Here is a 13,896-nt window from a genome sequence, read left to right on the forward strand (position 1 = left end):
TTGATTTGTTTGGGCGATTTATACTGTATTTACAAAAACTTGTATAATCAATTACAGCATTTTTACAAGAATTAATAATACAAATTGTTTTTTTATTTGTATCTATTAAAAACTAAGACCAATTTGTATTGAAATATATTGAATATTTATTAAAATTAATTTGGTTGGGATATAAGTTTCATTCTGGTCCAGAGATGGGTCAAATCCACACTTCTGGTCAGGTGCTCTGCCTTGTATATTGCCAATAGATTTTGTGACCACTGGTAGATCCGTTGTCCCAATTGGTAAAATCCTTCCAACTCCTATCGTAACCAGGTGCCTTGATTTGAGCAATAGATGATAATTTGAATTACTGGTTATAGCATTGTCTCTTCAGGGACTTCAATTTAGGTATTAGCTGACAATGATTGTTCTACCATACTGACTGAATGATAAGTTCAACTTGAATTTAATAATTCAATTGATGCTAAGTAAGAGTCCATGATTATTTCAGCCAACTACTCAATTCCATACAAAGTTAAGAGATTGCTGGATTTATTAGCATATTTACTCAAATAATGAAAAACAGTTATTCCTATTATAAGAGAATGGTCTGAAAAACAATGACAGGATTTTTTTTTGAATCTATTTATTTATATTTTTGCTTTTTTTTACATCTCCCAGTGATGGTGTCATCTCAGTAACCCATCCATATAGCACTTGTTTGACCATTATCCTTGTTTGACAAAAATCTGTCCTCCCAGGGCTGTTTTTAGATGAATAAGTAGAAGATGCTTGGGTCCAGATCTGGTGAGTAAGATGGATGGTCAAGCAGTATCAACCATAACTGGTAGATTTTTGCCATGGCAAAGACAATGGTATGTTATCTTGTTGGAACAAGATTCTCTTTTCCTGCAAATGTCATAATTTAGATTTTATTGGACAAATATTATCAACTGGTGAGATATTTTCCATAAACTCTGCCAGTCATTATTTTCTATATTCACTAGGTTTCATACTATAATTCAATTCAGTGTTATTTAATAAAGAACATGCATTTTTGGTTGTGAAGAGTCCACAACTATGATCATCGGTTGAGGGAAACTACCATTATCGGTTGAGGGGAAGTTATCTCATGAAAATTCCACTGAAATTTTTCTTTGTTAGTTAAACAGCTTTTACCAAAAATTGTATAACCAATTACAGCATTTTTACAAGAATTAATAGCACATTGCTTCTTTATTGTATCTATTAAGATTAAGATCCAATGGTGACTGTGCTATATATTGAAATAAAATGAATTTGGTTGTGATATAGGTTTGAGTTCTGCTCCAGAGATAGGTCAATCCACACACCTGATCTGGTCATCTGCCTCGTATATTGTCAATAGAGCAATTATGTGACCACTGATAGATCCATTGTCCCAATTGGTAAAATCCTTTCAACTTCTATCCAAACCTGGTGCCTTGGTTTGAGCAGTAGATGTTAATTTGAACTACTGGTTATAGTATTGTCTCTTCAGGGACTACAATTTAGGTATCAGCTGTTTTACCATACTTATTGAATACCATACTATTGAACGAAAGGTCCAACTTGAGTAACTTAACAGTTTGTTCTTCTTTTTTGTTACAAATTTACAGACGGACAGAGTCACTGCTCATTCTATCATAAGACTATTCTAAGGCAACATCTTGTGACTTTGATGTTACTCTCTGACTCTCTGAAGCAACATCTTGTTTTTCTGATGTTACTCTCTGACTCTCTGATTTATTTGGGCAATTTATACTGTATTTACCAAAAATTTTATAATCATTTACAGCATATTCACAAGAATTAATAGCACATTGCTTCTTTATTGTATCTTTTAAGACTAAGATCCAATAGTGATCGTGCTATATATTGAAATAAAATGAATTTGCTTGGGATTTAGGTTTGTGTTCTGCCCTAGAGATGGGTCAATCCACACTCCTGATCTGGTCCTCTGCCTCGTATGTTGTCAATAAAACGATTATGTGAGCATTGTCCCAATTGTTAAAATCCTTCCAACTCCTATCCAAACAGGGTGCCTTGGTTTGAGCTGTAGATGATTATTTGAACTACTGCTTATAGTATTGTCTCTTCGAATCCGTGAGTACTTCAATTTAAGTATTAGCTGAAACATAATTGTTCTACCATACTGATTCAATAAAAAGTCCAATTTGAGTAACTCTTCAGTTCATTCTTCTTTCTTGTTACAAATTTACAGACAGACAGAATCTCTGTTTATTCTATCATAGGACTACTCTGAGGCAACATCTTGTTGCTTTGATGTTACTCTTTGACTCTCTGAAGAAACATGTTGTTACTCTGATGTTACACTCTTACTCTCTGATTTGTTTGGATGATTTATACTGTATTTACCAAAAATTGTATAATCAATTACAGCATTTTTACAAGAATTAATGACACATTGCTTTGTTATTGTATCTATTAAGACTAGGACCCAATGGTGATTATGCCATGTACTAAAATAAAATGAATTTGCTTGAGATTTAGATTTGTGTTCTGCTCCAGAGATGGGTCAATCCATCCAGTCAATCCATCCAGTCGTCTGCCTTATATATTGCCAATAGAGCGGTTATGTGACCACTGCTAGATCTATTGTCCCAATAGGTGAACAATCATTCCAAATCCTATCCAAACCGGGTGCCTTTGTTTGAGCAATAGATGATAAATTGAATTACTGGTTATGGTATTGTCTCTTCGAATCCATGAGGACTTCAATTTAGGCATTAGCTGATTGTTCTAATAATCAATCACAGCATTTTTACAAGAATTAATAGCACATTGCTTCTTTATTGTATCTTTTAAGACTAAGATCCAATGATGACTGTGCTAAATATTGAAATAAAATGAATTTGCTTGGAATTTATGTTTGTGTTCTGCTCCAGAGATGGATCAATCCACACTCCTGATCTGGTCTGCCTCGTATGTTGCCAATAGAATGATTATGTGACCACTGTCTCAATTGGTAAAATCCTTCCAACATCTATCTAAACCGGGTGCCTTGGTATGAGGAATAGATGTTAAATTAAATTACGGGATATAGAATTGTCTCTTCAGATCCATGAGGACTTCAACTCAGGTATTAGCTGAAAGATGATTTTTCTAACACATTGGTGAAATGAAAAGACCAATTTGAGTACAGATGGACATAATGAAGCAACATCTTTGATGTTACTCTCTGTCTCTCTGAAGTAACATCTTGTTACTCTGATGAGACTCTCTGATTTGTTTGGACGATCTATACTGTATTTATTAGAAATGTATTATTATACAATAATAGCTGATAAAATTATCATTATTATAATTTATAATATGATCATATTCATAAACACCAAAAATTTTGAACTGTTTGAGTACAATAATTCAATTGATGCAGATTAAGAAATTGCTCAATTTAATGGCATATTTAGCCAAACATCCTATAGCGAATGAAAAACAGTTATCCCTCTTATACCAGGGCTGAAAAGTTTCCGTCCTGACATTGGCCCAAGATTTTTTTTTTCAATTCTTTTGTTTATAATTTTGCTTCTTTTACTTCTCCCAGTGATGGTGTCATCTCTGTAACCCATCCATATAGCACTTGGAAAATTTTCATGCAAAAATTGTTCACAAAGACCATTATCCTTGCTTGACAAAAATCTGTCCTCCCAGAGCTGTTTTTAGATGAATAAGTAGAAGATGCATGGGTCCCGATCTGGTGAGTAAGATGGATGGTCAAGCAGTTTCATCCATAACTGGTAGATTTTTGCCATGGTAAAGAAAATGGTGTGTTATCTTGTTTAAACAAGATTCTCTTTTCCTGCAAAAGTCATCATTTAGATGCTCTAAACGAAGGCTTAATATCAAGTTTCATAAAATCAAAACAAAATTATTTCATCATTGAAAATCGTGAATTGTACATCTATATTTGTATTTTGTATTTTCTGCTATTTATGCCTTTAGCTCATCAATTAATGATGTGTAGTATGCTCCATAATAGTTTTTTTCTTTTTGAAGAGAATCTATTAAAATAACACCATGACTATCCCAAAAAACAAAAGCTATTGGTGAAATGCTTCCAACTCCTATCCAAAACTGGTGCCTTGGGTTGAACCAAAATAACTGTTTTTGTTCTTTTTGTAGCTGATTCCCTCTTTGTGTATAATGGTGAATCCAAGATTCAACTTCAGTAATTAATCGGCACCAAAACTCGGATCTATTATACCTAAAAAACCTTGAAAATGTTCATTGAACACTGAACATGTCTTTGGTGCTTTCTTATGTGTAACCTTTTTTTTAATATGTGACCAACACATTCTTTGGACATCTTCATAACCTCTGCGATCATCTCCCTTTGATTCGATGTTCGTCTAACATCATTTTGTGAACTTTAGCAATGTTATCTTCAGAAGGATGAATGATCATCATCTCCCAAGCTCTTACACCCATGTTTAAACACAACTCCAAAAATTTTGCTATGGCAAATGATGCTGCAGATTCCCCATACATAGATTACAATTTATTCAAATTTATTGAATAACGTATCGATCTATCTATCTTTTATTTGCTCAATACTCAATTTTCTCCATTTTCACAAAATCCTTGCATATACCTACTCAAATGGCAGTCCAAAGCATCCAAAATAGCCAAAAATTTGGTGAGTAACTCCTAAAAGATGCACAACTTCATTCACCAGTTTTGATTGACCAGTAGCTTCTTTTTTGTATTGAAGGGTTTTATATAGAAATGATAATCTTTAGCTACCTTGTTAGAATACAAACCTATTTCTAGTTCTGTACCAGGTTCAGAGTTAATTGTGTTTAGGTATTTATTTAAAGCTTAAGCATTTTTCTTACGTAGTTAAAAATAGACTGGATTTTTACATCATTTGTTCCATGTTTCCATTGCTTCTCTTGCATATACTGTTGTAGTATTATGGACCTCATTGATGCTTTTTTATCATTTTTTTAATATTGTTTTTCATGCTTAACTTCTTCTGATTAGCATTTCTTCACTTTTTTCTATTATATCTTTTGTTACCTTTCTCAGGATTAAGTTTCTGTGATACAAGTGAACGATTAAATTTTGTATTCAATTTTTGTGCCACTATATAACAGCTTCCCCCACTAGGTAAGTGTCTTACGCTTAGATTGCACAAACCTCACACAAGCACATCTTGTTCTGTCTAAGCCGTCTAACATACAACAAGTCTTCCCAAGTATGAAAGTTATTATTCCTGTTTGTTCAATAAATTCTTTATATCATTTCATTGTGTGTTTCCTTTTATACCAACAGGACATCTTTTACTAAATCATTTCACATCTGTTTCATATATTGAAAAACATGACATTTATTGCTTTTTAATTAATTAAAAAATGATTAGACAGTAGTATTTGAATACAAATGTTTTCTGACATTATCTACCATTAGACCTGACCACAAAGTTATAATTGGAATATACTTGTTAACTTCATTCGTCTCTAATCATTTGTTTATTGTCTCTAAATACACTCTACAATATTCATCTTTGTCACTATTTGTCTCTAACAATATGTATTCTACTCACACAATATACATAATTCTTTTGTTATTCTATCCATATGTCATTATTACATGTCCATTATATCATATAATGGACAAATATATAAGAAGCCTGGACAAAAAAATGTATTACTAAGTCCTTCTTTGGCCATATTTTAATAATACCTTGACATGTTTCAGGATCATCTTATTTCCAAATCGTCAGTATTGGTCAGGATGTTTTTTTCTAATTTTGAGTCTTCATTTCAAATTCATTAATTTCCTTCATCATTACATCAATTTGAATATTATGATACAAACCATATGAGCGTATATTTTTCAAGCATAGTTTAAATCTCTACAGTTTTCACCTAAAAGATAAATAGTTGATCTTTACTGATTGCAATTTTTGTTGCATGATATATTGTTACAAATTGTTTTTAACCTTCCTATTATTTCATTATATGTTACAAATTATATTTAATTGTAAATATAAGAGATAGTGAAAAGGAGATATAAAAAGCGGAATAATTATATATAATTATATTAATTATATATAACTCGCTAAAAATGAAAAAAAAGAAACAAAAGTGAGAATAGCAAAGTTAGACAAATAGTTAGAAAAAAAGAGAATGAAATAGAAAAATCTGGACAGATAGAGAGAGAGAGAGAGAGAGAGAGAGAGAGATAAAAAGTTAATTAGATATATAATTAGAGGAAGTGATAAATGAAGAAAGCGCCTTAAAAAAAAAACAATATTTGAAATGTATTTGTAATCTAAGTAAATTTGGAATTCATATTGCAAAGCACAAATATCAATATTATCTTGTATCCAAAAAACTTGTTTAGAATTGTGTTCAAGAATAAACAAAAACAAAATATACTGCAAGAAAGTTCAAAATTTGCAAATAGGATATTTATAGATAGCATATCAAGGGAAACCCTGAAATATGACAAAGTCTTATTCAAAATAAATAAATAAATGAAGATTTGTAAAATGCAATTACAAAAGTTCCAACTCTATAAGATTTGTAAAGCATAAGAAGTTTCTGTTCAAAAAAAAAAAATCCATTTACCTGAATCTACACTTCTGAACAATACAAGACAAAATTTCGTTCTTGAATATCATATACAGATGATTATTCGATTTATTTGAATGTATTATTGTACATCCACAAGCCAAATTTTTCTCTTCCAAATCGGAAACGTTTACACCATGTTTCAGCAACATCTGTTCTCCAAACCTAAAATAAGAAATATTTTACATCATTGGTTACATAAAATACAGGTAGCATTGTTTCATAAATATCTCATATAAAATGTTGAAATATATTTAATAATAACACAATTATCTATAATGTATCAGTAGATAAACAAGTATAAATGTATCTATTATCTATCTTATATAAGCATTATGCAAATATTGTCTGAAAATGTTGAAAATTGTCTGAAGATATTGTTAATTGTCTGAAAAAGATTTTAAATTGTCTGTTGCAGATTATCAGACAGTGTTATACATTGTCTGAAAATGTTGTAAATTGTCTTATAATATCATGAGTTGTCTGATAATGTTGTGAATTATCTGAAAATGTTGTAAATTATCTGAAAGTGTTATAGACTGTGTGAAAATGTCATAAATTGCCTATAAATGCTACAAATTGTCCAATAATGATGAGGATTGTTGTAGTTTGTTGCATAATGTCTGAAAATATTGTAGATTAACTAAAAACGTCATGAATTGTCTGAAAGTGTTATACACTGTGTGAACAAGTCACAAATTGTCTAAAAATGCAATTATGAGATAAAGAGATAAAATTATCCAAAAATGTTGAGGATTGCTGTAGTATGTTGCAGAATGTTTGAGAATGTTGTAGATTATCTAAAAATGTTGTGAATTGTCTGAAATTATTGTGGATTGTGTGAATATGTTTGATAATGTTGTAGATTATTATAATATATTTCAGATGGTCATAAAAGATTGTAAATTGTCTAAAAATGTTATGTTAGTAATGTTGGAAATTGTCTGAAAATGTTGTAGATTATCTGATATCTTGTGAATTATCTCAAAATATTGTAAATTGTCTGAAAGTGTTATACACAGAATGAAAATGTCACAATTGTCTACAAATGCTACAAATTGTCCGATAATTTTAAGCCTTGTAGTAGTATGTTGCAGAATGTCAAAATATTGTAGATTATCTAAAAATGTTGTGAATTGTCTGAAAATATTGTGGAATGTGTGAATATCTCGTATATTGACTAATAATATTGTAGATTGTTAGTTAATGTTGTTGATTATTCGAATATATTTCAGATGGTTAGAAAATATTGTATAAATTGTCTGAAAATGTTATAGATTATTATCTAATAATGCTGAAAATTGTCTGAAGATATTGTCTGAAAATGTTGCAAATTTTCTGATAATGTTGTGAATTATCTGAAAATGTTTAAATTGCCTGAAAGTGTTATACACTGTGTGAACAAGTCACAAATTGTCTAAAAATACTAAAAATTATCCAAAAATATTGAGGATTGCTTTGGTATGTAGCAGAATGTTTAAAAATGTTATGAATTGTCTGAAAATATTGTGGATTGTATGTATGAATATGTTTGATAATGTTGTAGATTGTTATAATATATTTTAGATGGTCATAAAAGATTGTAAATTGTCTAAAAATGTTATAGATTATCCAGTAATGTTGGAAATTGTCTGAAAATGTTGTAAATTATCTGATAATGTTTTGAACTATGTGAAAATATTGTAAATTGTCTGAAAGTGTTATACACTTTATAAAAATGTCACAAATTGTCTAAAAATGTTACAAATTGTCCGATAATTTTAAGGTTTGTTGTAGTATGTTGCAGAATGTCTGAAAATATTGCAGATTATCTAAAAATGTTGTGAATTGTCTGAAAATATTGTGGATTGTGTGAATATCTCGTATATTGTCTATTAATATTGTAGATTGTTTGTTAATGTTGTAGATTATTATAATATATTGTAGACAATCAGAAAAGATTGTATAAATTGTCTGAAAATGTTATAGATTATCCAGTAATGCTGAAAATTGTCTGAAGATATTGTTTGAAAATGTTGCAAATTATCTGAAAATGTTGTAAATTGCCAGAAAGTGTTATATACTGTGTGAACAAATCACCATTTGTCTAAAAATACTACAAATTATCCAAAAATGTTGAGGATTGCTGTAGTATGTTGCAGAATGTCTGAAAATATTGCAGATTATCTAACAATGTTGTGAATTGTCTGAAAATATTGTGGATTGTGTGAATATCTCGTATATTGTCTATTAATATTGTAGATTGTTTGTTAATGTTGTAGATTATTATAATATATTGTAGACAATCAGAAAAGATTGTATAAATTGTCTGAAAATGTTATAGATTATCCAGTAATGCTGAAAATTGTCTGAAGATATTGTTTGAAAATGTTGCAAATTATCTGAAAATGTTGTAAATTGCCAGAAAGTGTTATATACTGTGTGAACAAATCACCATTTGTCTAAGAATACTACAAATTATCCAAAAATGTTGAGGATTGCTGTAGTATGTTGCAGAATGTTTGAAAGTGTTGTGAATTGTCTGAAAATATTGTGGATTGTGTGAATATGTTTGATAATGTTGTAGATTATTATAATATATTTTAGATGGTCATAAAAGATTGTAAATTGTCTAAAAATGTTATAGCTTATCAAGTAATTGAAAATTGTCTGAAAATGTTGTAAATTATCTGATAATCCTGTGAATTATCTGAAAGTGTTATACACCGTATAAAAATGTCACAAATTTTCTAAAAATGCTACAAATTGTCCGATAATTTTAAGGTTTGTTGTAGTATGTTGCAGAATGTCTGAAAATATTGTAGATTATCTAAAAATGTTGTGAATTGTCTGAAAATATTGTGGATTGTGTGAATATCTTGTATATTGTCTAATAATATTGTAGATTATTTGTTAATGTTGTTGATTATTCAAATATATTTAAGATGGTTGAATATTGTAAATTGTCTTGAAAATGTTGCAGATTGTCTAAAAATGTATACATTTTCTGAATGTATTGTACATTATGCAGAAATCGTCTGAAAATGTAGTAGATTGCCTTAGAATATAAGTTTCCTAATATCATAAATTGTTTCAAAATGTTGTAAATTGTCTAAATATGTTATTAAATTATTGGTATATTCTATGGAAATGTTGTAGATTAACAGTGAATTTAGAAGCTTATCTAAAAATGTCATGAATTTGAATATTTTTTCTTTCGAAATAATCATTCAAAGATGCAATCAATAGTAATTTTTAAATAATAGTAAAAAATTCAAGTTTGCCTTTAAAAAAACCCTCAAGAAATACTTCTTCCGCTCAAAAAGACTAAGTACTACATTTTTTATTCTCATTTGAGCCTTTGTGCAAAAAGAAGTAATTTTAATGCTTATACTTTTCTTCCCTTAAGGGGGGAAGTCCATATAACATTTTCAAAAAATTGATTTTTTTTTTCTTCGATAATCTGCAAGTATAGTATGTTGAGCGTATATTGACGAGTCGACAAAAAAAAAATCTCTTATATTAACAAAGTTATAGCTCAAATAACGGGGCGGGCCGGAGTGCGCAATGTCAAGCGATCAAGCGTATTGTTAAATTTCAAGTGAAAGGGTCTCTTTTATTATAATAACTAGAAATACTTCTTTTGTCCTACAACCAGAAGACTTCTATGTACCTTATCACATGTGTAATATTGGTATACAAACAAAAGTTAGTCGAGAAATATAGTTAGTTTAGCTGGAAAATTCGTAATGTTCAGTTCATTTCAATACGTAAAAATGCCGAATTATCTAAAAGGTAAGCGAAGTAATATTGCACAAAATAACACTAAAAAAGACGTTATCAGGGCAATCAGTTTACTGATAAAGCAGGTGAAAAAATTGACGCCGGTACAAGTCATAATGAAAGTGCCAGTGGTCAAGATCCTCTAGACGTAGATTTAGCTTCATTACTTGGTAAAGAAATGAAACAGCATCTTTCACCAATTTATGAAGATTTGTCCGAAGATGATTTACTTGAACGATGCTTTGGTGATCATACGCAGAACGCGACAGTTGAAACAAAGTAGACAAAGGGTAGTTGAAATTTCACCATATATTGCAGCTAGGATATTTAATTAAGGTTTGAGTTCAATATTAAGAATAATGAACCTTCTGAATTTGACTGTTGGTACTTATGCTAAAGCATATGCTGATAATACTGATGTGGCGCGAATAACTTGACAGGATTGTAGGAGCCTTTCACAAATAAAAGATGCTCGTACAGCTCGCAAACAACAACAGCTTACAGAAAATCAGCTTTGTGAAGATAAGGAAGGACTATTTAATGGACCTGGGAAAGCAGATTAATCGGTAAGTAACTAAAACTGGTCATTTTTCTTTACTAAATCTTTAAACGCGATTATCTCGAAACTGTGTTTTCAAAAAACTGCTCGTGTTTTAGCTCAAAAAGTTATGTATCGATTTGTCTGAAATTTGGTGAGGCCTTTCTCTATATTATCATCGGAAGGATAAACCTAAATCTTTAGATCTTTTGCGTTGATAAAGTATTTTCTGGGGCCCAAAATGGCAAAAAATAGCCAAAAATTCAGTTTTTTTTTTTCAAAGGCTTGTTTTTTATTGAATTTTATACTTTTTTTTAAATTTTATAGGTTTATCCTTTCCATTAATATGTTCTCAAAAAAAAACATTTAAAAAATTTTTTTTCAGATCGATGGTTGATAAGTGAGAAATGGAGCAGTTTTGGACCTCGCGCCGGAGGCAGTCCACAAAAAAGTTATCCCGAGCCGCCATTTTGAAAAAAAAAAAAAACATTTTTTATACTCTAAAAGGGTTAAATAAAGTTGTGTTAAAGTTTAAAAACAATAAAATAATTCCATCACATTTAAAAATATGTTCAAAATATGACCTATTTTTATGCGTCTATATGGACTTCCCCCCTTAATTATAATTTCATCTTTTACATAAAATAAGTGTCCTCAATCAATAATATCCAAATTCATGAAGCCAAATATATACAAAAGGAGTCCTTTATCTTTTACCTGTGTTTTTAATCGATGCTGGTATAATTCTCATCCCGTTTGATTTCTATCTCAAAATGTTCTATAGGTTCTCCAAGATTCGAAAGCATATCCATAATCAAAAATGTCACATCATCTGTATTTTGACTGATCTGCAGTTTTGTAATTCATGGCATCTTCAAATGTCCTGGTATCACGTGTTGATGTCTGGATGATTGTAGATCCATTCGCCTTGCTTTGGTCTCTAGAAAGGATAAATAAATTGTAGTAAAAATGCCAAATTATAATAATTGAATAAATGTAAAATATCACTAGCCCATAATAATGATGTAATATGGCCTGTTACAAAATTGAGGCTTCTTCTAGTAGAAGAGTGAAAATTTAGGATCCAAGATAATAAATCAAGATATAAAATTTACACTTGCACCGAATATTCGGTTACTATTCGGTATTTGGCATATACGGCACATTTTTTGATATTCGGCCGAATACCGAAAACTTAAAATCAAAGGAGCAGCCGCCGCTCAGCGAAAATATTGTGTTTGTGCTTTATCTTTTATGTGATAAAGAGCCTGTGATGGATCTGTATATTTGAAAGTCTATAGTTTACATAATATGATATGAAGAAATGAATTCTTTATTATATTTGGTATATATAATAACTGAAACTTTTTTGACTTTTGAGATTGTAAACAAACATGTGAAGAAGTCTTTTCTCAATATTCAAAGGACACGTTATTTTTATATGTTTATGTTAAGAATCATTCAATGGTTACACACGCAGGTGTTGTATCAATTTTCAATAAAGTCATTCATAATATTTTTAATTAAAGAGATATTAAGGGCTCTTTATCGCAAAAAATACGAATAATATTTTTGGTCAGTTTTTATTTATTTTATTATGATTATCCTTCCTAATATATAAGAAATAATATTGTGCTTATAAAAGAAAACATTAAATATTTATGAAAGAAATAATTATAAATACATTTATATATATGTGAAACATTGCTTTTTGATTTTTTGCTTGCTGTCACATACGTTATTTTAAGTATTTGGTATTTGTCCAAATAGTATAAATGGTGTCAAATTTGCCAAATAAGGAAAAGTAACTGAATAGTAGTTGCAAGCCTAGGCATAAAAATTGAATATAAATGTAGTACATTAGTAATATAACAACTGCGAATAGTAATTGCATTAATACAAACGCGTTTAGACACTACAAATCTGTCAAATAGTTGCTGAATATTTGGCATTCGGTCTCTGGAACATTAAAAAAGTATCAAATATTCGGTGCCAAATATACTATTCGTTGCAAGCCTAATATTCAACCTAATCTGATTATTCAAATGCTACTAATGAATATACAAAACATAAAACTTAATATAAACTAACCTGTATGGCAATTGTCTATTGTGTCCATCCTATCACTCAGAGTCCTGCTTTACAAATCACTTTATGTTCGGACATATTTTCATTTCATTTTATTGGCCTTGAAGGCTGCAATCTTCATGGCATTAAGCTTTTATACCAGAAGTTGCTACCCTTGTAGAGGAGGGAACAGAGAGTTTGATGGGACTAATGATGCTAACTTCAAAAACTTAAGTGTTTAACCACGTGTGTAATAAATAATCAATAAATATATCTTCTTCAATTAGAACTTTCTGACAAATCAATAGTCAGTGTTTAATACAGTCTTTCTGACAAATCAGTGTTTAATATGGTCCACAGGTACAAGGGTTAAATTATAACCCAACAACCTGAGTTATCAAAGGAGAGATTTAATACATTTTATTTTACATCTTACTTTGGTTGGGGCTATCCTCCAAAACCTAGCCCCTGTAAAATAATTTAAGCTCACTACATAATTGTAGTATTACAACACTCTGCAGGCTATTTATTCAAATCATACGCCAGACCATTATTATTTTCTCTGTATTCATACTTATGGCCTCAGTGTCAATGTTTACCACACACCCAAACGAAAACCACTCTCACCACCTTGGGCCAATTGCAGACTTCTTGGGATGGCTCTCATATGAATATAAAGAGAGGGGTGGTTTTGTGTAATTTATACATGTGTGTGGGTGCTCAACTGTTCACCCACATTTTCTTTACATAAATGTATTATGTTTTCTATAAAAAGTTTAAAAATTTATTATTTAAGAACATGTAGCACATTATTACAACTCTGGGTTAATGCATGAATGCTTGCATGGCTATGATTCATGATAAATCATCTATACAATCTTGACAAGAGCCTGAAATAATATCTATTATTATCATTGATTACGGCTT

The sequence above is a fragment of the Ctenocephalides felis genome, unplaced genomic scaffold (assembly GCF_003426905.1).
Source record: "Ctenocephalides felis isolate EL2017-DRISC unplaced genomic scaffold, ASM342690v1 CF-g0.4_SCAFFOLD_00845, whole genome shotgun sequence".
NCBI classification, from domain to species: Eukaryota; Metazoa; Arthropoda; class Insecta; order Siphonaptera; family Pulicidae; genus Ctenocephalides; species Ctenocephalides felis.